Here is a 27,098-nt window from a genome sequence, read left to right as displayed (position 1 = left end):
ACTCAGGCACGCATGCACCCACCCCTAGTGCCACTGATAGACTCATCCATCCACTTGCGGACCCACTCAGAGACTCAGGTACCCACTCACAGACCCACTTAGAGAGTCATGCCCACTCACAGAACCAATCACAGACTCCTGGACCCACTCATAGACCCACTCAGAAACTCCTGCATCTGCTCACAGACCTACTCAGAGGCATGCAGCCACTCAGATGCAAAACAGTTGATGGACAGAATGCAGACCAATGTCATACATTCACCAAAGTACAGAGATCTGGGCCTAAATCCATCGTTTTTTTGCTCACCATGCCGTTCTAGTTTCAACCCAGCCATATGCAAATCAGTCTTGACCCTGTGCCTCATGGGTACAGTCCAGCCCAAGCTGCCAAGCCAGGTCCTCCCTGGACTGGAAACAAGCATCCTAGGACCTACTCAGAGACATGCAGCCACTCAGACCCACTCACACACTCATACACCCACTCCATACCTACTCACACTCATGCACAGTCACAGACCCACTCAGACTCATGCATCTACTCACAGACCCACTCAGTTATGCACCTACTCACAGACTCATGCATCCACTCGCAGATCCACTCAGTCACATGCTCACTCAAGGACCTACTCGGGCAGTTATGCACCCACTCACAGATCTATCCCTAGTCTCATGCTATCACTCACAGATCCACTCAGGGACTAATTTACTCAGTGACAGACTCACTCATGCACCCACTGGCACACCTACTCTGAGACTCATGCCCAGTCACAGACCCACTCAGAGACTCGTGCATCCCCTCAGACCCACTCAGATACTCTTGTACCATCTCACAGACCTACCCAGACAGTTATGTACCCACTCAGACTACCTCACAGATTTGTGTACCCCCCTCACAGACTCATGCACCCCTCAGACTCATGCACCACTCACAGACCCACTCAGAGACTCATGCATACACTCAGATCCACTCAGACTCATGCACCAACTCACAGACAAACTCAGTTATGTACCCACTCACAGATCCACTCATAGCCTCATACTGTCATTCACAAATCCACTCATACTACTGTACCAAGTCACACTCACTCAGACACTCATGCACCCACTCACAAACCCACTTAGATACTTATGCACTCACTCACAGACACTCAAGCACATTCTCGTAGACCTAGTCAAACTCTCACACACCCTCTGACACAGCTTCTGAGACATTTATGCACCCACCAACAAACCCATTCAAACTCTGATACACTCAGACACTCTCAAAGAGTCATATTTTTTTATAGAGCTATTTACATAGTGATGTACCTAGTGTGATGCACAGAATTCCTTATTTAGTTAAGAATTTTAAATTTGCGGGTGTCTATTGCATGTCTTCTTTTGTTTTGCGCATTTGCGATGTCACAAATATTGTAACGTCGTCGCGAATATAAAAAAATGAAAAAAGATATATATTTATAAACATTTTGGGCAATAGGGTGGCTCTGAGAAGAGCCTTTGTGTTCATTTTGAGTTAGGCAAACCCAAGCCCCTGTCAATACCACTCCTTCTAGCAGCATCTCTAGCCCAAAAGTCATAGCTTTGGCCCACAATCCACACACTTACCATTTTGAAGTGAAGTAGCAGTAGCAGACAGAAGAAGGCTGTAGCTGAATGAGGCAGTTTTCAAAATGAAGGCAGCTAAAAATGAGGTGTGCTCCGGTTTTGAAAAAAAATTGATGCGATGCTGTGAATCTGGAGGTGAATAAAATGATGTAGTGTCTTGAATGCTTAAGTAACTGGATCTATGATTGGCTGTGGAAAAAAAAGTGTAATGCAGACTTTAAAAAAAAGATTTTTTTTAACTTTGTTCGGGTAAAGACACGTTACAAGTTATGCATTCAATTAAGCAGAAGATGGCCAAAGCACTCTTGATAGGCACCAAGTATAAACAGGAGGTACAGTATATATATCAACATAATCACATTCTGAACATGACATCAACATAGGAATTAGCAGATCCGTTATTCTTTTGTCCCGCCCATAGCAGGGTGAAGTCTATCATCCTCCAAGTCGACTAGTGTGGTCAAGTATGTGGTCTTCCTCATTCGTCTGTTGGAGATAGGATACCAGGGTAGCCCAAATGTTGTGTGGCCTGCTTGCTAGGGGCATCAAGTTCCATTACTCATACAGGTTTGACTGGCAGTGTGCTGCGTCCACCAACCAAGCCTTTGAGGATGGTGTAGGTTTACGACCCCAGTGGATCGCCACCCTGCGTCTAGCCAACAACAGCAGCATTGCAACCAGTCTGCTGCTGGTGTCTGGAACGTCCTTGACATACCCAGGAAGCATACAAGGGTGTCGGTGTAAGGTTGTCAGCTGTAATTTCACCTATAGTGCGGCATATGTCCTGCCAAAAGGTTGCAATCTTCGGGCAACCCCAGGCCAGATGTATAAATGATGCGTTACGGGCGGAGCATCTTGTGCAGTAGGCGTCTTCCGCCAGGCCCATTTTGTAGAGTGCAGCGGATGTGCGATATAGTCTGTGTAAATATTTGAAATGTATCGGGCGTAGACAATAGTTGGGGGAAAGTTGTTGGGATTGATTGCAGCAATACTGCCACTGCTCTGGTGTGGGCTTGTCCGCTAAGTCCATGGTCAAAGCGAGGTGCGCACGTTCGGTGTCAGCCGGAGAGGCAGCAAGCGTCAGTGCATATAGCCTGGTTACCAGTTTGCGGGGAGAGGTCGTTGTATGAATGTATTTGAGTGCAGCGTTTGGTGGAGGTTTGGGGAATGTCATTTGTGTTCTTGCAAGCTGCTCTTATCTGATAGTACAGTATAGAATGTGGTGGTCCCAGTACTAATACATCAAATAGTGTAAAAGGAAGCAATGATATTAAATCAAAAACAATAAATCAAAAGAAAATTAAATAGGTGCTAGCGTGTTATTTAATCACACTCAACACATGATGCAATTTTTAAGACACGCATTTTACAATGATCATTAAAAACCATAGTTGATGTGCCCAACTAAGTGTAGGGAGAGGGGGGATGGTGACTTGAGTGAGGTAGTGGGGTAAGTGACAGACAATTCTAATAAGTATCACAATCAAATTGATAGGCATGCAATTCAATGCCACATATTCTTAAAACAGTCAAAATCAGATAGATAACAGTCAATTACACAGCCATGTAATGAGGAAAGTCACAGTGCAACATGCACTGTTGGCAATACTGGCATCAGTAATGTCGACGTTTCGACCCCTGAAAATGTGTAGGTTTCTTCAAATCCTTACTGGCAGGGTCTTCCTCAGGACGGAAGTGAGAGTGGAAGGACAAGGGCACCGTATCTGAATTAAAAGAGATAGCTTTGTGGGCGCAGCAGGTCGTCAAAGGCAATAAGGGCTTCAGAAGCTCCAAGAAAGAGGAAGTAGGGAGAGAGTGATGAACACTCAACAGAAGGGGAAGGAATCCATGCTAATTCTCCAACACAGTATGAATACTGTTGGCTCAAACCAAGAAGCACGTTTGAGCTAAGAGGATTAATTTGAATTAATTTCATTGCAGTGATTCGTGACTGTTACTACTTCTGGACTGATTGTCTGTTGGCCACGGTGTTCCCAACAGTATTCATACTGCGTTGGAGAATTAGTATCAAAACCATGTTTTAGTACACAAAACACAACTCTGAGATAAGCTGTAGGCATGCCATTAAGCACAGTGCTTTGTGCTTAAACGATTGAGAGATGTCCTTTTGAGTTCAATAGGTTACTTGTTTACTTGCAGGCCCCTGTGCCAAGTACTATATAAAGTATGCCACCATTAAAGCAACTCACATACATGTTCACAAAAGCACAGAGCCTTTCTCTTATCTAGTCATACAGGTACAGAAGCACTTGTACATTCGGTCACTTACTCAGAAACTATTTATGTATACAGCAGACTCAAAGGTAGGGGTGAGCGGAGCTCAAGGAGTTTCACTCTGCAGAATTCCATGGAGTTTGATAAAGATTCAGTCAGATTCTGCAGAGTTCTGCACATCCCAAGGAATGGTTAAATGTCTTGCATCTCGCTTTCTGTATAAATTGCTAGATAGGTGGTATCACTTGTCCTCGGTAATGTTGCATCTGCTACTTCAGTATTGCCTAACATGGCAACACTCCAGTTTGTGATTCTGGGCTTCTACAAAGCTGAGATTGGCCTCACCGTATCTTGCAGGCAATGCACTACTGGGAGACAAGTGGAAGAACAACTAATAAAGCAAAAGGGAAACAACTTCAATCAAATATTGTGGCACGAGGCTGAAGTGAGTGTGTCTTAGGTTTTCAAACTAGGTAGCCTAACCACAACATACATCACACATTCCTTTCAGACCCACCTACCTCTCGGCGATGTACAATCAGTGAGCCAGTGCTGAGCCCTATGCCCCCGAGAATGGTGATGTAGCTCAGATTTCATCTGGATTCAGGCATTGCTTTATTTTTGTGTTATAGACAGAAAGCATGTTAAAATGGCACTTTTGGTGCGTGCCAAGTGAAAAATATGAAAGAGGTCTGCAAATGAAATCATGTAAAACCATGCTTAATTAATTAATCATGGATCTTTAATGTGTTTATTTTAGATTTAACCTCACTATAGAATGTACATTTAATTTAGAGAATGGTTTTTTTGAACTTTTAAAGTAGCACATAATTGTGCTGAATTAGCATGTGTTTTAGCAGTGTAGAAAACTCGTGATTTCAGTTGCCTTTAGAAGGCTCACTGTGGCCTCTGTAGCTTTGAACCTAAGAATGGAATGTGTGTTCTCTCCTCCCAGCTCCTTTTCCTTGTACTCTACACTCCCTGTTCCCATCTCAAGAGACTTTGGCTTTGTTGCATATTTAGACAATGCCTATTCAGTTCATAACACATCTTCTTATAATGTGTATTAATCAACCATGCACCAACACAACATGTGGGGCAAACGTATTTTGCATGAAATCTATTTAAAACATTAGAGCATGTTGCTATGAGTATGTATTAATTGTTTGCGCTTTGAAAATTTGCATTGGTGCATGTTTATGCTATGTTGTACATTGCACATTTTGCATATTGTGAACAAATGATAGAAAAGCTTCTTTAAACTAATAGCATTTGCTAGGTAATAACTAATACAGGGTACTAGTATGGGGGATGTAAACATAATGGGTTTTAATTCATAAATTAATATTCTTTTGTGTTTGTTTTGCTTTTGGGCGCACAATAAAAATGGTTGCCTAGGAATCCAGCGTGGCTGAGAATTGTTAGCAGTGTGCTGAATGAGAGACGCATGCGCAGAAGTTTGTGCCAGCTGCATGAACTGCCAAGTGCCTCAAGTGAAGACACATGGGTCAAGGCCACAGTGATCTGCACACTCTTGTCACCGTGCCAATGTACCTGTGTTTGTGGGAGAGTGTCATCCCTGTGTGCGATGTGAAAGTAAGGCAGAAATAGACTTAGACTTTTTTTTGCTTAAATGTTGCAATATTGTATAATTCTTGATGGTGATACATATGACTGTATTAAGCCTTAACGCTTCCTTTGTTAAAACCGGTATGGGTTGGATTTGCAATGAAAACAGGATGATGAGACCCCTATGTTATCTGTGCTAACCGATCGCAGTGCGAGGTTCTACTGAAACTGCAACATTATTAGTATAGTCAGCCAAGAATTAGAGTTTAAATAATGACCCCTTAGGGGGCGTGTTGGTCTTAGCAAAGTTGTGGAACAAAATGCCAATGGCCATGAGATTTCAATCCAATTGGCAGCTTTTTAGGAAGGCTCTGAAAACATGGCTGTTTACCTCCACCTAGTTCTCCTGGTAGTGTAGGCTGTACTCCCTTTCACATACACTAGCGCCAAGACGCCACGGCAATCGAGCGCTTTACAAGCATATATCCTATCCTATCCTTAGAGGAGAGGAGAACAGGGCCGGACTGGCCCCAGCCGGCCCCGGGCATTTCCCCGGTGGGCCACTATGACGGGGACTGGTTTTTGGCCCCTAGGGGGCCGTTTTTGTTACAGGGCCATTTTTGCAGCATAGCTGCAATATCAGCCCCTGTAACAAAAATGGCAGAAAGCGGCCCTGGCAAATGGCTTGGCAGCACCCCCAACCCCCCGGGGGCCAGCCGAGCACTTTACCAGGGCCGGTTTTGGTACACTGTCCGGCCCTGGAGGAGAAGGAGCAGATCTGACACAGACATCATTTGGGTTAGGTACGTGAATGTCACGGGTGCAGCCTGGGTGGAGATTGCGTCCGAGGACTCTCAGAGGGAGGAGGGGGCCTTGCTCATATTTTTTCAGAGAGGCGTAGGCTAGCCTTGCACGTCATATTTTTGGCAAGGCAGATCACATTCTTCTGTGGTCTTGTGAAGGGAGGGCATTTTCAAGGAGCAGCCTCTCTGTTTGACATAGAGAGGGAGAGAGACAGATGAACAGACCAGTGAAGAAAGAGCAGATGAGAGATCAGGACAGGTTTTTTGTCTTATGCATTTATTTCTCTTTATGGGAGATTTTTTCTAATTATTGATTAGGCTTGCAAAACTCACTCTTGAATTATATTTTTCCTGAAACTCTTTAAAGAGTTCTGACTGACATAGAATTAGGGGTTTCCCTTTTCTTTATGGAGTGTTTTGTATGCAATCTATAATATGTTCTGTATTAATTCTATTTTCCTATTTTTCAATTCTGTAACCTGATTGAAAATTGATTCATGAATAAAGAATCGGAGAAACTTAACTTTTGACTAGAAAATAAAACCCTTTAAAATACTCACAACTCTCTTTATTGGCTTAAATATTAATTGCATTTTGATTTTTCATGTTTATGTAAAGTCTCCTGAAGGTGATACACGGAACCGATGACATTGGGACTGAAGAGGGTCTACTAGGGCTGCAGTACACATTGTGCCACCCTAGGGACCACTCACCAAGGCCATGCAAACTGCTATTGCAGGCTGCATGTCTTGGTGCAGAGAAAACGTCTGTTCCATGCCCACAGGAACTGCATGAAGTATTGATAAATCAGCCCTTTCTGCCCTTAGCAGGGTGCACTATATCACATGTGTGGTCATATCTGCCTGAGCAGATATCACCCTACAATGTCTATGTCCATTCTTTGACATTGTAAGTGCACATTGAAGCCATATAGAGTACATGGGCTAAACACCCATCATTACGGGTTTCTCAGCACAATGGTATCTTCACTGTACCTAGAGATGTTTGGTACCAAACATCTTGTCTTAATAAATTCACACTGAAGCCAGTTTTGGATTTATTAATAAATGCACACAGAGGACACCTTAGAGGGTCCCCTGAAAACCTAACAAACACTGGTGTGATCTCTGACTAGTCTTAGCCAGCCTTCCACCACTAGACAGGTTTCTGATCTCGTGGGGTGAGAGCCTGAGCTCCCAGAGGCCGGGGACAATGCTTGCTCTGGGTATAGGTGCTTAACACCTCCTCCAGACCGGAATGGTATTGCAAAGCGGGAAACTTCAAAGGCGATGTTGCCTTTGAAATGCAACTCCAGCATCTCCAGACAGTGGATGACAGTCCTGCTCCTCTTTTGCGGGGAGGACAGGTGGGAAAGTTAGTTAGATTAGGAGGTGGGCCCCCATTCAGCCAAAACCACCCTTAAGGTGAGGCAGGTGGTAGAGACCCCACTTTCCTCCATCTTGTTTTGGAGAGAATTAGCCAATTAGGGTCAAGGTTGTGCCCACTCCACAAAGGAGGTGATCACATAGAGGGTGTAGACACCCTAAATCTAGTTAGCCCATTGGCTACTACCTGTCACTCCCTATAATGCCCCTAAACTTAGTATTCAGGTGGCACCCCTTAACCCTGAGCTTCAGATTCAATGGACCTAAGAAGACAGCAGACACAGAAGAGCTGATGATCTGAGAACCTCAAGGGGTCAACCATTGATGTGTGCTGCCTCATTCTGCTGCTATGAGGCCTCAAAAATCCACAGAGCACCTCTAGCCCTTCTCCAATCACCAGAGAACTGCCTTGGAGTAAAAAAAAAATCCTCTGAAGTCCCCAGTTACCTAACCCGCGGATTTTGACTTGCTGCTCCGTGGTGACGCTGACACAGAGACTGAACCAGAAGCAGTACACCATCTCCAAAGGGTCAGATTTGTCTCCCTTCCAAATGAAAGGACACCAGGACCTACTGGAGCCTTGCCATAGCAATACCCGAGGTACCAGACCACCTGCAACTGACACCGAGATGTAGAGTCAAATACGGACTCCAACTGCCCAGGAAGCAAGAACCCATAGAGGGACATCAAGACCCCAGAGACCAACTTCATGAGTGGCTCAGTCTTCCGGAAATTGTCCCTGCCTGCCCCTGACCATAAAGACCACTTTGACTCACAGAGCCCAGCTGATATATCTACACTGCACCCACCCTGTCTGGCCTGAGTACCGATGAACTAGCTGTGCGCCCCATGGTCCTTAGGCCGCCGCTACCCTATCCCTTGTTTGGGGCCTCCCGGACTTACATGTGAGACCCCCTGGGCAGCCTGTTTTCATGTGGCTCCCCCCAGCTACCAACAACCTCAGCACTTTGCTCCCAGCCGAATTTGGGGCACTCCTGACATTCTGCTGGTGGAACATTGGGCCTTGGCCTGCTGCTACCTCAAACTCTGAAGGTGAACCCCTAAAACCGACTGCACCATATTACATGCATTTTTTTAAATTTTCTCCCATAGAGTGTCATTGTGCGTAATTGCGCACAATAGTGAGTTATTTTCCGAACTTTGAAAAATCATAACAAAAAAAGGACTTACCTGTGAACTAAGTTGTTGGTCAGAAAAATTATATAAAAATCGGATTTTTTTGTAAATTGGTCTTGGATTCATTCTTAAGTGTGTCTCATTTATTGTCTCAGAGAGTACATCAAATGCTTACCACCGCCCTCTGATAAGCTCAACTGCTCGCCTACAATACCACAAACACAGCGTTAGTATTATCTACGTTTGCCTCTGTGTACCAATCTGGGTCCCACAGGACTCTCTGCACAGTGTATTTAGTTTTAGTACACTATATAGAAAGCCAGCTTCCTACAATTGCCAGCTCTACATTTCTCTGTATCTGCTCATTTTAGTCAGGCCACCGAACACTTAGCTTGGTAAGGGATGTTTCCTCTTTGCATCTGAATATACCTGCTGTGTTACGGGCCTTCAGGAGGGCTTGTCTGCCTGTCTCCACCCATTTTACTTTTGAGTAGTGTGATTGGACAATAGTTCTTCCTGGATCAACATTTATTTGACATGTTGCGGAATACACAATAGATAAAAATACAAATCTGTTAGTTTAGAAAATAAACCAGTAATCTGATAGTTTATTACTCCAATGTGCATCATCCATCTAGACAAATTGTCCTTTAAACATGGGTGAGGCCTGCTAGTACAGAGCTTGTCTGTGCACTCTCACTGCCAGCTTCACTTAGCATCTGAAAGGTATTTCACAAGTCTTATATCCACATTTTTGTACACATACCTCTCCTCTGAGTTGCCATAAAGCATGGTGCTCTGTGCTTAAAAGATTGAGAGATGTCTTTTTGAGTTTCAAAGACTTACTCATGCACTCGCAGACCCCTATGCCAAGCACTATGTAGAGCATAGCATCCATAATGCAACTGACGTACATGTTTCCAAAACAGTCTTTCTTACCTACCAACTAGTGTCGAGGATACCTATGCATTTTAGGTCAATTGCACAACTGTTTATGTTGGTAGTTATATTTTTAATCTATGTAATCAAATGGTACATAATGAAAAGCTAAAGGTACTGCTTTTACAACCCCCTTCTCAGGCATCAATTTCTACCTAACTACTAACAGTTAAAATGCCATCAAAAAATGAGACAAAAACAAAAGAGAAGCAAATATACTATCTCTTCACAACTGCGAAACAAAAGGAGCAAAATGCGGAGAAAGTGGTCAAAGAGAAAATAACCGCTTGTAAGAGGACAACAGCATTTCTTAAAATAGTTTGTGGACGTATGGAAAGACAGCTAAATCAAGTAAATAAAAAACAAAGTTTGAGATCAACTAAGAAAGGAGAAAAAGTACATGAAATGCGAGTAAAACATCAAACAAAAAAGGAGAAAGTTTAACCAGGAGGCAGATGCAGTTTAAGGAAAGCAGAGTTAGAATGTTCCATAGTAGAGTAATTCATAATCTAATAAGTGCAAAGAACTATAAAAGAAGACTAGAAGCAGTCAGACCAACGAAAAGTGTTGAGGGGATAGTCAATAAGGCCTTTGCTCTCAAGGGGAAGCTATTTTTTTTTATTCTAAATTGAATGAGGACACTGGATAAAATAGTGTGGTCTATGAGGAAAAAAGTCAAACGTAAAGACTTGTCAATAGAAGTATCGTTTGCAACGTTTCCAGCAATGAATGGAGACATACTTTTAGTACTGAGCCTTTCTTTAATGAAGCTACTTCCAAGAGATCACATTAATGCATATAGTTGAGAAATCTGGGCGATGTTATGAAATGAAGGTTGGTAGTTGTATACCTAAAGAGTTGATGGTACCCAGAAATGTACAGAAAGTGATAGCTGAAGAGGTACAGGTAAGGTTTAGACAGGACCCTGTATATAAATTGGAACTGTATCAGTATTTGCAATGTTCAACGGGAATCTATTGATATATTGAGAGAGTTTATATATAAGTTTCCCTGCAGAAGTCTGAAGCAGAAAATAACTATGTTGCAAAGATTAGATCCATTCAAAGTTAGTAAGTGTACTAATTTACAGGGACACTCACGAGCATGTCTATTAAAGAAAGTGTGCCAAAACACCTTTCACCATTTCAGAATGTTAGCTGTACACCACTCGCAAATGCAGTCATTAGTTGGGAGGCTTTACTTTGTGTAAACTCCAGCACTATGTGTAGGCAAAATGAATAGAGCTCTTTTGCATGTTACTGTGCCAGAGGTAGAAAAGGTTTGTGATGATGTCCAGTTTCATTTATTTGGTCCTGAAGAGGAGTGTAGGGAAAATTACGACTTGGTATCTGCAGGTGTAGTGGAACAGGACACAGGTATTGTTGTTGATAACCTTCGAGAAAGATTAGAAAATTTACCCACAGTCTCTTCAGTGAAACCCGACTCTGTTTGTATATGTTGTTGACGCACTTACTACAAGTGTCAAACTCGGTATGTTATTGTGCCTTTGAGAACTGAATAAGACAACAGAGATGAGTAGCAAGAGTTTGCAGAGGAACATTTGATTGTACCACATGCCAAATTATATGTAAGTACTGTTACAATACCTTATTGGATAATAAAAAGCTAGCTAGAGAATTGCATAATAAGTTAGAACTAGTTTCAATTCTACAAGAACTTCAAGATTTAAATGTGTATGAATCAAGACTAATACAGTGTATACATCCATTTCAAGCTATAGTCCATATGGAGCCAAAAACAGGAAAGTTACCTTCAACTGAATTCCAGAAATGACTTCAAGGTAAAGTTGTGTACTTGCCATTAGATTTCAAGCTGAAGATTGTAAAAACTGTAGGGGTGCAGAGAGATTTGGAAAAAGCACTTGAAATTCTAGACAATGTGTCCCTGTCCAGAGCAAAAAGATATGACGAGTTATAGATGTAAGTAAAGTAACAAAAAAAAACATTATGGCTGGTTAAAAAAAAAAAAAATACTATAAAAATGAAATGTAGATGTTCTTCAAGATGTTTCACATTAGGAGGAAGACACATTACCATCGAGAGGTCAGATTGAAAGGGCGGATCAATTCTGATCAGAAGAAATTTATGAACACTACAGTATTCATCCTCTGCTTTTTAAAGAGATTGTTGGTGATGCTATTGATATCTGTCATATGAAAGAAGCAAAAGGAGCTCCCTTAAGTGTGTGGGAGAAAAGTTTAGTAACTTGCTGTTTTCGTCACCTGTTTCCTACTGGAGTAGGTAGTAGATATGATGACCGACCTGTACAAATACCAGCAGCTAAGTACACATCAGCTAGAATTTATTCAGAGGACCCTAGATTTCCCAAGTGCATTCCCTATATATTTCCCCTACTATTTGAGAGTGACCTGTTGGGCTATCTGATGCCGTAATTCACATCCACAGAACAGGAGCGAATCTGCAAAATCACTCCGCAAGGGAATTTGTTGACCAAGTTCATAGAAAAGACGAAAACCTGGAATATAACTTGATTAATTTGATGGCGTGTCAATGTGGTACCAACGAGTATTGGTATCATCGTCATGGTGAGCTGAAATGCATGTTAAGAAACCTAGGAGCACCTACATGGTTTTTAATGCTCAGTTCCAAGAAGCAAACTCCAACATAAAAGACATCAATCTGAAGGCATCAGGAGAACTTTTCTCATTGGCCCCTCCAACAGTTTGCAGATATTTTAACCACAGGTTTCAAACAATGATGGCTTTCATCTGCAACAAAACGAATCCACCTCTTAGCAAAGTAACTGATTTCTTTTGGCACAAAGAGTACCAAGCTAGAAGAGCTCAACACATTTACATGCTGTTAAGGGTAAAAGATGCCACGAAATTTGAAACAGACATTGATGAATCTGTCTTGTCTTTTATACAACAGTATGTGACATGCCATCCCAAATGACAATGCTGAAAGGGCTTGAGACAACAAGTGCTATGATTTCAAAATCTTAGGTTTGGGAAATACTGTCATTGAAAGTACAGATCCAAAGGAAGATTTTACACAAGATGTTGTTTTGGATTCCCATGACCTGTCATCTTAAAAGGAAGAGTGAACAGCTTTTTGTCTGCAGTCAGACATAAACTGACAGAGAAATCACTGAAACATACAAACAACTTCAGAACAAAGGCTTCAAAGTATATCCATTACTACAACCCTGTGATTCAGTAGATGTGGAATGCAAATATGGATCTAAACTTTGTTGCAGACAACTCCATCTCTGTTGCTCACTAAGCGACTTCTTATATAACAAAAGCAGAGAAGACAGATGAAAGAGATGTGGGAGGAGATTTCTGCAGAAAAGATTCCTATTAAGAAATCGTACAGTTTCAGTTTGAAAATACTTTCCAACAGAGAAATAGGAACCTATGAATGCTCAGACAGGTTGAGCTTGGCTAGTTTGTTTTCGGAGTCAAGAAGAATTGTGTGGGTTAGCCTAGGCCTTGCAAATAGGTGAAATAGAATATTAAAGTATTTCCCAGAAATACAATAGATTGCTGAATAGGACTCTGAGAGTACAGACATTCTGAAAACAAACATTCTGGTTGCATACTACACAAAAAGGAGTCCCATTCTTCAAAACATGAGTCTCTGTGAAGTACTTCAGGACTATACATATAGAAATAATGTAAATGAAAGCCTAGTAGAAGAAATATATGCAGTATTTGGATTTGATGGTTGTTTGGTGGAACATAACAAATGAAATCTAATTAACCACAGAAAACGTAGTCACCAAACTCCAGAGAGAAGAGTTTTTTTGTGCATGGCACTTTTGCAGTTGTTCAATCCATGGCGTGCTGAATCAGATTTACTTGGACACTATGACTGTTATGAAGACTCATTCAACACTATGAAAGACAGTATTGAGTATCCAGTCTTTCCAACCTCCTTGAAAAAGTTGAAGGATGAGATTGAACATGAAGAAACCATCACTGTTGAGATAGCCAGGGAGAGTTCACAAAGCAGCCAAAGTTCTACAGCAAAAGGTTTCATAATTAAAGTTCTCACTGGTTACTTACAGAAGACCACAGATTCAGATATGGTATGTGTAGTTACTGCACCAACAGGATTAGCTGCACATTATATTAAAGGAATTCCTCAAAATCGCCTACTAATGTTAACTGTTGAACATGACAACAAACTGAAATACCAAAAATTCATCTGGTGACGCTTGTCATGGCATATCAAGAGTATTGAAAAACAGAAGCTTCTCATCACTGATGAAGTGAGCATAGTATTGAACCTAATGCTTGCCTTCATACTCTTAATAATGCAGCAAAATTTAAGACCAAACTACGATGTACTTTTTGGAGGAACACATTAAATTGTGTTTGGTGACCTACTGCAATTTACCCCTGTAAAGGACAACCTGTTTTCAAAACAGTTCTAAATAATGAAACAAGAAACTCTTGTTGCAGGGATTCTGCACATATACAGAACTATGTGCAGGAAACCAGGAACTCGGTGTATAGTGGTGTACCAACCTATCACCTTAGTGCCCAAAATCCCAAGAACTGACTAGCTTTAGTGTCTCATTCGTTCTCTGACATAATTATGAAGCTACTCATGATTAGACAAACCAGAACACAACACTCCCGACTCTCTCAGGAATCACGGTAGCAAGACAACTCTTGCTCACTCACTCACTCACCCGCAATAAGAGTAATCAGAGTCACGGTATAGTTTAAAATGTTTATTTTAAATAACGTGCTCTATGGTGCAGTAAACGTGCCATTACCAGCAGCAAAATGCATAAACACAATGCTGTTAGCATTGTTACAATTCCATAGAATACAAAAGGGGATGTCGTTATATAAAGACAGTGGAAAAGCATTATAGGACCTAACCCCCCTCCCAGTGGTAAGAAATAGTTTATTATAAATAAGAAAACCTCTGGGCCTTGTTAGCAGACCCAATACCTCAGAGCCTAGATGAAAGGTTTACATCTCGGGTACAGCTCAGGTCTTCTCTCTGGAAAGGTCGCTCTCCAAGTGTTTGAACAACATGCAATTCTGCAATATTAAAGCACTCGAGTTTCAGTAGTGCAGCTCTGTCTCATGTTATGTCTAGGTGAGAGGGACTGCCTAGAACAGAATAATAACAAGGGGCATTTTTTATTGACCTTGTGCATCGTGTGCAGACTAAACCCCAGAGAACAGTATAGAAAGCAAAAAGCAGACAGTTTTCATGTGAAAGGCACAAACAAAGTCTTGCAAAATAAAGGCATGTAGTAATGTGCGCAAAAGCAGCCTCATAGCAGCGAAGCTCATGCTAACTTAGCAATGTCGACAATGAACCTACCATCAGTACAACACCCTCTGACTGTACAAGTACCCTTCAAGCCAAGGACCAGAAACGGTGCACGATAAGAGGGACTAAATTGTTTTTTGTTCTCCAATCTTTCTCGGACCAGATCACCAACTTTCGGAAGCCAGCCGGCAACTGGAATCAGCAGTGCAGCATCAGTGGAAGGGGGCAAATGTTCAGTTGCAAGACTGTCACGGGTCTCTTGTAGGTCCTGTAACATAGTAGAATGGTTATCTATGTCAAAGGTTGTGGCAGCCACCACAACATCTAGACCATCAAGGTCTGGCACAAACATTTTAATGCCAAAGAGCATTTCGTATGGGGTCCGCCCACCCAGAGATCTTCTAGGGAGATTATTAAGTGCACTTTGAACTCCATACAAATGGGCCAGCCAGTTCCTGCCAGTACCTAAGAGTCTAGCTATCAAAGATTGCTTTAAGTCATGGTTCATTCATTCCACAATTGAATTGCCCTCAGGCTATATCGAGCCGAAAACTGCAGAAGCACCCCCAAAGACTACATCAAGTCCTGGTACACATTAGAGACGAATGCTGGACCTTGGTCTGAATGAAAGGTGCCACAGGCAAAGTTCCCGACAAAGACATGTGTTGGACCCGGCCTCGTGGCGTGGTCCTGACTTCCCTGGGGTTGGGCCCGTTCCCCGCCCTGGCCTCCACGGGCTACCCGTTCGAGCCGCACGAGGTCACATACACCTCGAGGCTCCACCATTTTGTTGCCTGCCACGTGACCCTGCACACCAGCCCACATGACCCCGCTCAACCCGGCCTCGGCCCCAGCAAGGCCCAGACATTGAGGCACCAAGAACTGGCCAGGGGGTATCACGTGAACACTTCCTCGCCCCTGGCACAGGGCGGTATCGATGGGACCCCCAACCGTCCCCACACACCGAGGTGCGATCGGCCTCCATCTCTCCTGGGCTGGGCACCTCTCCTGCTGGGCGTCTGGCCGCTCCCAACCCGGCCTCTCCGCCCCCCGGGCGCAAGGGTCCGGACATCAAAGGGCTCCAGGCCTATATCTGGGGCGACCCCGCAACAGACCGGCAGTTGTATCCCGGAGTCGAGAGCCCTGCTGATCGAATCGCGGCCGACCCTACGGAGAAGAACTCTTGCTTGAAACCACCACGAGCCCTGCAGACTGCGTCGCGGCTCCTTCTTGCTGAAACCTTGAAGCCCCCCGGAACATCGGGGCCCTGCTGACGCTGTCGCGGCCCAACCTCGCTGAAACCTCCCTCGGAGCCCTGCTGACGACGTCGCGGCTCGAGCTGAGCAGAAACCATCTTGAGAGCCCCGCTGACCTGGTTGCGGCTCTCCACGAACTGAACGCCAGAGCCCTGCTGACGCCGTCGCGGCTCGACCCCTCCGAGATCCGGAGGCCCTCCAGCTTGAGGATAAGAACTGGGCCCCAGGTACCCTCGTACCAAGCTCCTGCCAAAGACTGTCCCGCTACCCCTTCCCTTCTAAAGAGACACTGAGACTTTTGTGGATCCCTTGATCCCTTTCGTGTAAATATTGATCCCGTAACCTTTAAGTGCTGATAAAGAATTGCTCGTCTTGAGACAACCTCCTTGAGTCCTGTGTGGTGGTGTTACTGTGCTAGTACATGATAGGAGAAGGATCTCCCCGGAGGCTTCTCAGCAGCGCTCGGCTACTTCGTACAGTGTGGGGGCCCCTCTGGGTGGTCTCTCCGACTCCCCGAGGTCCGCCTTCCAACATTTGGTGGCCAGCGACGGGATCTGAGCCGAACGCAGTACGTACAAGCCAGTAACCCACTAGCTACCCATCCAGACAAACGGAAGTCATGAGCAACCAAGAAAACAACGCGACCTCGGAGTTCCAGCCCGAACGGTTGGAGGAATACACGCACAAAGAATTGAAACAGTTCTGCAAGGACAAGGGCATTGCAACCACCGGCCTAGGTACCAAAGAAGAGATGCAGAAAGCCCTGAGGACCTGGCTAGAGGCCGAGGCAGGCCCCTCCCAGGACGAAGGTCCCCTGCCCCTGACTGTGGCCACATCAACCGCACCGACTCCGGCAACCGGAGGAAGAAACAGCCTAGAAACCGGCCTCTCCGAAGAGGAGATACGAGAACGGGAGAAGGTCCGGAACCACGAACTAGAGCTCGCACGACTGCGGCTGGACGGCGAACTCCAGCTGGCGGAAAAGAAACTGGCCCTAGAGCAGCTACGGCTACAAGAGGAAATAGAAGAGAAGAGACGGCATCGAGAGTTGGAAGAAAAGAGACTGACCCTTGAGCACGAGCGAAGTCTCAAAGAGCTCGAGCTCAAGGCAAAGAAAGGGGGGACCGACACCCCCAGTAATAGAGACACCCTACCGCCTGCCGAAGCCAAGGTACATATCCCTAAAGATGTCGTCAAGGAGTACTATAAAAATGACGACATCCAACAATGGTTCAAGGCATACGAGGTGGCCATGACCTCCCATCGGGTGCCCCGAAAGGACTGGGGTGCCGGCCTGTGGGGTCGGTTCCTTAGTGAAGGTCGAGACACACTGCTCCAGCTGCCAGAAGAGGTGATGACCTCCTACGACCACATGAAGGAGGCCCTGCTCACCCGCTACGGGCTAACCGCGGAAATGTACCGCCAGCGGTTCAGAGACTGCAAGAAGATCCCTGGTACCACCTGGGTGGAATATGTGGACTTTTTCAGCCGGGCCCTAGAAGGGTGGATCAAGGGTAGCAAGGTCACCACCTACGGGCAGCTGGTCGACCTCATTGTTTGGGAACATCTCTCCAACAACTGCTTCGTGGAGCTAAGGCAACACCTCCTCGACAGCAAGATGACCGACCCACGAAAACTCGCCGTCGAGGCCGATCGATGGGTCAACACCCGAGTCCCCCGGAACTCGATGGGGGAGTACCAGAGGAACCCCACCGGACCTCCCCGCCAACGCGGTGGAGGGGGAGGGCCGAACAGGAACCGGGACCCCCCCGCCGGGGCCCCCCGGAGCCCACCCGAGGGCCGCCTCAGCAACACCTCTCCCCGAGCCTAGCCCGAAGAGGGGCGACCCCAGCCAGAACCGGACCAAGGCCCCCAGTAACCTGCTACGGCTGTCAACAAACCGGACACTATGCCAGTGATCCGGTCTGCCCCCTGAACGGAAGAAGCGGGGCCGGCGGGCCCCCGCCCCGACAGCTGGCGGCCGCCGCCCTGGGGGAAGGAGAGGAAGAGGAAGAACCCCTCGACCGAGGAACCACCGAGTGGGAGCCGGCGGCCATGTCCCTGGTCTACCTGGGCAGCCGAGAAATGGTGCCCCGCACACCCATCCCAAGCAACACCCAGAAATACCAGCAGCAGGTCACCATCAATGGACGACGTGCCGAAGCCCTTCGCGACACCGGCGCCAGTGTCACCGCTGTCCGCTGCCACCTGGTGACCCCCGAACAAATCCTACCCAATGTGCTGTGCCCCGTCCGGACGGCCGACAACAGCGAAAGCCTGTGCCAGATGGCCCTGGTCCCCTTCGAGTGGAGAGGGGTGACAGGCCTACTAAAAGTGACTGTCCGCGACGACGCACCAGTGGACTGCCTCCTGGGGAACGACCTAGAGAGTTCCCCCTGGGCTCAAGAGGAGCGACGAGAGTTCCTCCGAATGCTGGGACTATCCGAATGGGCCTGCGCCATCACCCGGTCCATGGCCGCCCAGGCCCCCCGCTCGTCCCTGGCCTCCGGTTCCGCCCAGCCCGCGGGGCTCGCACCACCCCCCGCCTGCAGCGAGGGGGAGGCGGACACCGACACTGGACCTACTGAACCCTCCCCCGAAGAGATCGCTTCCCTCGGCGCCCTACCAGAACTTGCACAATGGCGCCACGAAGGGGGCCCCACCCGAGAGCAGTTCCAGCAAGAACAGCAGTCCTGTCCCTCTCTCAAAGGGGTCCGACAACAGGCGTCCGCACAAGCCAACGGTGACAAGACCGGCACCCACTGGGTCTACTGGGCCGAGGGCCTATTGTACAGTGAACAGAAAGTGGCAGAACTCGGGGCCAGCCGCGTGTTGGTGGTCCCCCTCCGCTTCCGGGAGTTCCTTCTCAACCTGGCACATGACGTGCCCCTCGCCGGACACCTAGGGCAAGACAAAACTTACAGCCGTCTGGTGACCCACTTCTACTGGCCCCGGATGCGGAGAGACGTGGACAACCACTGCCGGTCCTGCCAGACCTGCCAAGCCAGCGGGAAGACGGGGGGTCGGGTCAAGGCCCCCCTCCAGCCCTTTCCAGCCGTCAGCACCCCGTTCGAACGGGTCGGGATCGACATTGTGGGGCCCCTGAACCCCCGGACCGCCCTGGGCCACCGCTTCATCCTGGTCCTCGTGGACCACGCCACCAGGTACCCGGAGGCTGTCCCGCTGAGAACTGTAACGGCCCCCGTGGTGGGCCGGGCCTTAATGGGAATCTTCTCAAGAGTGGGATTTCCCCGCGAAGTGGTGAGCGACCGGGGCACAAACTTCATCTCCAAGTACATGCGGTCCCTGTGGCAGCAGTGCGGGGTCACGTACAAATTCACCACCCCCTATCACCCTCAGGGGAACGGACTGGTCAAGCGCTTTAACAGAACCCTAAAAGGGATGATTCAGGGCCTGGAAGAGCCCCTCCGGCGGAGATGGGATGTCCTACTGCCATGCCTCCTGTTCGCCTATTGGGAGGTCCCGCAGAAGTCCCTGGGGTTCAGCCCGTTTGAACTGTTGTATGGGCATCCGGTCCGCGGACCCCTCAGCCTGGTCAAGGAGGGCTGGGAGACGAAGCTCCAAGGCGCCCCTCCTGACGTCTACCGATACCTCCTGACCCTACGAAACCAGACCCGCAAGTTCCGAGCCATGGCCGAAGCCAACCTCGAGGCCAGCCAGGAGGACATGAAGCGGTGGTACGATTGGAACACCTCGACAATCGAGTTCGAGCCAGGCCAGCGAGTCTGGGTCATGGCCCCTGTTGAGCCCTGCGCCCTCCAGGACAAGTGGACCGGGCCCTTCAAGGTGGTGGAGAAGAAGAGCCCCGTCACCTACCTAGTCGACCTAGAGTCTCCCCGGAACCCCCTCCGGGTTCTACACGCTAACCGGCTCAAACCCCACTTTGCCCGGACCGAACTGAGCCTGCTACTGGCAACCGACGAGGGGGGCGAGGACGACTCCGAGCCCCTACCCGACCTCTTGCAGAACGACGTCCACGACGGATCCATCAAGGGTGTCCAACTCGCCTCCTCCCTGACCCCGGAACAGCGTAACGACTGTCAACAACTGCTGCAGGACTACGCAGCCCTCTTCTCCCTCACCCCGGGGGTGACCCACTGGTGCGTCCACGACGTCGACACCGGGGACAGTCCCCCCGTGTGGCACCGAGCCTACAGGGTACCCGACCGAGTACGGGCATGCATCCAGGCCGATGTAGCGAAGATGTTGGCCCTCGGGGTCATCGAGCCCTCCGACAGCCCGTGGGCCAGCCCTGTCGTCCTGGTACCGAAGGCCGCCGCACAAGGCCATCCCCCGGAGTTACGATTTTGTGTAGACTACCGAGCCCTGAATGCTGTGACCAAGACGGACGCCCATCCTATACCCCGGGCCGACGAACTCATCGACCGCTTGGGGTCCGCCCACTACCTGAGCACGCTGGACCTCACCGCCGGGTACTGGCAGATCCAGCTCACCCCCGGCGCCCAAGAAAGATCCGCCTTTTCCACCCCTGATGGGCATTACCACTTTCGGGTGATGCCCTTCGGCATGAAGAACGCCCCGGCCACCTTTCAGAGACTCGTAAACAAGGTTTTGGCCGGGCTCGAGGCCTTCAGCGCGGCCTATTTGGATGACATTGCCGTGTACAGCAACCACTGGGCTGAGCACCTGGGTCACCTCAAAGCAGTCCTGGCCGCCCTCCAAAGGGCCGGGCTCACGATCAAGGCCAGCAAATGCCAGATCGGCCAAGGATCGGTGACCTACCTGGGCCATCAGGTGGGAAGCGGTCAGGTGGCCCCCCTCCAGCCAAAAGTCGATGCCATCCAGGCATGGGAACCCCCCACTACCCAGACCGCTGTACGGGCCTTCCTGGGCCTCACCGGATACTACCGGTGGTTCATCCGGGACTATGGGAGCATTGTTGGGCCTCTCACGGAGCTCACCTCAAAGAAACAGCCCAAGAAAGTGCACTGGACTCCCCGCTGCCAATCAGCTTTCGAGACTCTCAAGGCAGCGATGTGCACTGCCCCTGTGCTCCAGGCCCCTGACTACAGTAAAGAGTTTATCGTGCAGACAGACGCCTCCGAATATGGGATCGGGCCGTACTGTCTCAGGTTGATGAGAAGGGACTCGACCGACCAGTGGCCTTCATCAGCCGACGGCTGCTGCCCCGGGAGCAACGATGGAGCTCCATCGAGCGCGAGGCCTTTGCAGTAGTGTGGGACCTTAAGAAGCTCCGGCCCTATCTCTTCGGTACCCACTTTCGGGTCCAGACCGACCACCGGCCCTTGCGGTGGTTAATGCAAATGAGAGGCGAGAATCCCAAGCTGCTGCGGTGGTCCATTGCCCTGCAAGGGATGGACTTCTCTGTTGAGCACCGGCCCGGCAATGACCACGCCAATGCTGACGGCCTATCCCGCTTCTTCCGCCTTGACGAGGAGAATCCCCAAGGAGATGGGTGACTCTCCCTGCCTTCGGCTGGGGGGGACGCCTGTTGGACCCGGCCTCGTGGCGTGGTCCTGACTTCCCTGGGGTTGGGCCCGTTCCCCGCCCTGGCCGCCACGGGCTACCCGTTCGAGCCGCACGAGGTCACATACACCTCGGGGCTCCACCATTTTGTTGCCTGCCACGTGACCCTGCACACCAGCCCACATGACCCCGCTCAACCCGGCCTCGGCCCCAGCAAGGCCCAGACATTGAGGCACCAAGAACTGGCCAGGGGGTATCACGTGAACACTTCCTCGCCCCTGGCGGAGGGCGGTATCGATGGGACCCCCAACCGTCCCCACACACCGAGGTGCGATCGGCCTCCATCTCTCCTGGGCCGGGCGCCTCTCCTGCTGGGCGTCTGGCCGCTCCCAACCCGGCCTCTCCGCCCCCCGGGCGCAAGGGTCCGGACATCAATGGGCTCCAGGCCTATATCTGGGGCGACCCCGCAACAGACCGGCAGTTGTATCCCGGAGTCGAGAGCCCTGCTGATCGAATCGCGGCCGACCCTACGGAGAAGAACTCTTGCTTGAAACCACCACGAGCCCTGCAGACTGCGTCGCGGCTCCTTCTTGCTGAAACCTTGAAGCCCCCCGGAACATCGGGGCCTTGCTGACGCTGTCGCGGCCCAACCTCGCTGAAACCTCCCTCGGAGCCCTGCTGACGACGTCGCGGCTCGAGCTGAGCAGAAACCATCTTGAGAGCCCCGCTGACCTGGTCGCGGCTCTCCACGAACTGAACGCCAGAGCCCTGCTGACGCCGTCGCGGCTCGACCCCTCTGAGATCCGGAGGCCCTCCAGCTTGAGGATAAGAACTGGGCCCCAGGTACCCTCGTACCAAGCTCCTGCCAAAGACTGTCCCGCTACCCCTTCCCTTCTAAAGAGACACTGAGACTTTTGTGGATCCCTTGATCCCTTTCGTGTAAATATTGATCCCGTAACCTTTAAGTGCTGATAAAGAATTGCTCGTCTTGAGACAACCTCCTTGAGTCCTGTGTGGTGGTGTTACTGTGCTAGTACATGATAGGAGAAGGATCTCCCCGGAGGCTTCTCAGCAGCGCTCGGCTACTTCGTACAGTGTGGGGGCCCCTCTGGGTGGTCTCTCCGACTCCCCGAGGTCCGCCTTCCAACAACATGCAAATCCTTGATGACATTTCCAGCGTCAGCACTCTGTTGTGGCCATACCCAAAGGAATCTAGTGCACAAAGCAACTGCAACTAAAATATATTTATATGCACTATCAGAAGAAAATGGGCCACAGTGATCAAGATATACACAACCAAAAGGCTGATTAGAAATGCATTGCTGCATTTGCGGTGGACGTGTTACCGTAAAAGGCTTAATTTCCTGACAGATGTCACAAGAAAGTACATAATTATGGGTTTGTTTATATAAACCACACCACCAATAACGTTGTTATATATAAACTGTCGTAGACACTCCGACATGGACAGAAGCCATACCTTTGTGTGCAGCTTTGATCAAAGAGAATCTGTGGTCTGCGTTGGGAATCAGCCAATCCCCAACGTCCGGTATCCTCTCATAAGGAACTTGTTCGGGAGTTAACTGATAAGAATATTTTGAAGGGAAACCCTGCGGGTAATTAGTGCCCTCCGTAGTAGCAGTTATAGCTGCCAAAATCTCATTATCAATCTTACTCATGGACCTTGTAACGGCGTCAACGGAACACGTGGCTACTGCAGATTTGGCTGCTTCATCAGCCAATGAATTAACAACAGCATGTGCTCCCACGCGCTGATGGCCAAGAGTATGGATAACTTGTGTGAGTGGGAGACATTTCTTAAGTTCCGCCACTCGAACCCAAAGCTGTTTATGCTTTATCGTGCTGCCTTTAGAATCTGGATAATCATTTTGAGACCATAAGAATAACTTTTCATTGAAAGACTAAACACAGTAGTAAGAATTACAAACAACTAGAGTATTCACGTTTTGATTTGCAAACTCGAGAGCAAGAACCAGGGCGCGCAGCTCAGCCAGTTTGGCGGTAAAGTCTCCTAGCGCCTGTGTATGCACTATGTAAGACTTGAATTCACCATTCACCATTGTACCTGCCACAATAGCACAAGCCGCTGAATGACCGTGTTTAGAGCCGGTTGCTGGTTGCGCTGACCCAACTGTGTAAATAATACATCTGTACTCCTCTAATGGAAGTAACGACAGAGGAGGAGAATGAACATGTTCATATTGCAAGAACTCCTGTGTCTGAAGAGTGGGATCAAAGATAAACGGAACATCAGGAGACATCAGAGAAGTAGCCTATTGTATCCAACGGGGATGTAATGCTTTAGAATTTGGCACACTTGCCTTAGTCACTGCATCTAAAGCAGGGAAAGGCGTTACCATAAGAATGCGTTTCCCCTGTGCCAGTGCACGTTCGTCCAGGACCGCCATCTGCACTGCTGTCAAAACTTTTTCAACATTCAATAATCGTATTTCGGCTGAAGTGTACAAATGTGATTTGTATGCAATAGGTACGGTGTCACCCTCATTGTACATCAAGTAAGTGAAACCCACTGTGCCTGGCACGATTCGTATCCCTAGATTTGTGCGGTTATCACGCGTCAACAAGTACTTAGATTCAAGTAGATCAGACTGCAAAGATTGCAGTATAGCTGAATGTTCCGGAAGCCAGCTGGCAGATGAAAATGTAGGTTATATTAAGGAATAAAGAGGCTTGATACGCTGGGCAGAATCGGGAATGTAAGTCCTCCCGAAATTTAAAAATCCCAGCAAAGACTGAAGTTTCTTCAGCGTAGATGGAGACTGCAACTGTGCACATTTCTCCAGAAAGTGGGTGGTTAAACCTCTACCTTCATTGTTGAGCTCGTAGCCCAAAAAGAGCACCGCATAGTAAGCGATGTGTGATTTGGCAAAGTTGAATTTATACCGTACTCTGCAAACATACCTATGATGCGATCGACACAGCATAGATGCAGCCATAATTCATCATTTGTCAGATAAATATCATCAACGAGTATGCATCAGGGGCAATGCTGTCTGTCAAAGAGACAACACGCGCAGCGAATACCCCGGGGCTATTCTTAAACCCGATAGGCAAACGCCTACATTTTATCTGTTTTCCACCAGCCATAAATACTGTCCATCGACTGCATTCAGGAGCCATATTATTACTACAGAAGCCATTGGAAATATCAAGTGTCATTTTATATTTCTTACGAACAAGACTGTCTACTAGTGCAGAGCTATGGGTATTCTGTACTGAAAATGTACGACAATGAGATTTCAAATGCCGGTAATCTAACACAATGCCATAAGACCCATCGGGTTTGGCTACTGTAAAAAGAGGATTATTCATCTGTGACACACATGTCTCAATCACACCTTGATACGCCAACTCAGTTAGAACATCATAAATGGGGCCTTTAGCTTCCCGCCGGATAGGATAATGGGGTTGAGGCTGTGGCATAGACTGTAATGTAATCTCATGTGCCGGAGAATCTTTATCCCAGCCCACTTGGTTACGCTACACCGCCGGTGCATGTGCCAAAGCTCACTCGGATGCAATGGCTTTTGCATGCTCCTCAGGGACATAACGCGGAAAACTCTGAAGTATCACGTCCTCCCCTCTAAATGCGGCTTGAACAAATGGTGGGGGCCAATCTGTCTCCTCCAACAAAATGTTGTAAGAAGAGGTTAGATTTTCCCCAAAAATCCCTGTGATCACACACACTGACAACTTCAATTTGAAAAACTATGTCATACAGTCTATCGGGGGGGGCAACTCGGGTGTCTGCTGTTTCTACAGTAATGAAAGTATCAGTTGCTGTCGCCTCCAAACAAGGACCCAGTGCCTCCCGCACTATGGTAACTTCCGCTGCACTGCCGAGCAGAGTCACTGCCCAAGTCCAATCCAGTAGTTGGGTTCTAACCGTCTGAGGCATATTTCGCTGTCAAAGCGGCAACTTTGTTCTTTTGAAATGGTGTACAAAACCGAGGCTGCTCCTCTTGTTTGGCTTTAATGTCAAACTGTTGAGGTTGATCCCGTTCCTGTTACATCAATGGTCCTTTGCCACGACCTTGGCGGTCCCCAGCACCAAGTTGTGTGTCCGATGTGTCTTGTACAGAACGAGGAGAGTGTTGGTCAGGGACTTGAAATCTATCGGGTGGCGTAAGTTTTGCACGATCGCGCAAATTAGAAGTACGCTCAGAAGACTCACGGGTCAGTGAACCTGCACACGACCCCTGCTTCTCTTGCTGCTGCCCCTTATTTTTATTTTTCCAGTTCTTTTTAGAAATGAATGGTCTCCCATCGTTATCAGATTGAGTTTTTGGTGCTTGGGGCTGCCTCTGTGCTTGAGAGAAGGGCTTAACTCCCAGACTATTGTGGCCCTATAGTTTTGTAAGCTTTTGCAATAATCTCCGGTAATTCTCATGGCTTGTCTAAGTCAGCCAAGCGGTTAGCCATCTGAAAGCTCACGGCATCCCCCTTAACATTAGCAAGGCCCATACCAGCCACTACGTCGAACACACCCACCAGTCGCCTACCCAATTCCACAGCCGCATTGGCTCCGTGCTAATCTTGAACTCGCTTAATCACGGACAGGAGTATGGTCATGGACGAGGTGCTGAAGCACATTGAATACACCACTGCAAACACTTTACCCCAAGTAGTACAGTCAGCTAAATCAGGAGCCAGGTCTTTAGGTAAGCTCACTGTCAAAATCCTGTGCTTTCCCACAGGAGTAGTATTGGGAAAGACTGCCTCGAGTTGCCCAAACGTTTCAGCAAGCCAATAAGGAAGCTCGTCCTTATGTTGAGGATGCTTGCCCATTACAGAATTAATCATAACGGAACTGATGCTCAGTGTACCAGGCCCGGCCTGTTGCGCAGCAGCTCCAGGTGGACCTGCCTGGAAATTGCGTGAGACAAAGTGAAAAAACAGCTCTATGTATGCGTATCAACGAGGTATGCAATACGCAAAGCTCTGCAATCGTAGCAGTAGTTGCATAACGTGGGTGTGGAGTATATCCAGCCAAAACGTGCCATGTGGCCCCATCTACTGATAAGGGGCCTAAACGGCCCAGCATTATTGGGTGGGGAAGGGCGTCATTGAACCAACTTTGGTGTTGTCAAGTTGGTAGCGGAACTTCAATATAAGGGCGATAACCGACAGGAAGGGCTGTGGTAGTATATTCGTGAAACAGATCTGTCCCGTCAACTGCCGGAAATGTGACACAAGAATAAAACACCTCAAATGGATAAGCTGCAGTCGCCTCAACAACAAAAATGAGCGCAACACCAACATCAGGGACTCCATGTTGAATAGTTTCGGTTGACTGCATTGATGTAAACCTGCTTCAGTTTCAGCAGTCTTGTAAACCGCACCTTTTGTTCTATTCGACCATGGCGATGTGGGCCA

This window comes from Triturus cristatus, chromosome 11, assembly GCF_964204655.1.
Source record: "Triturus cristatus chromosome 11, aTriCri1.1, whole genome shotgun sequence".
In the NCBI taxonomy this organism is placed as follows: domain Eukaryota; kingdom Metazoa; phylum Chordata; class Amphibia; order Caudata; family Salamandridae; genus Triturus; species Triturus cristatus.
Note: the sequence above shows the minus strand (reverse complement) of the source record.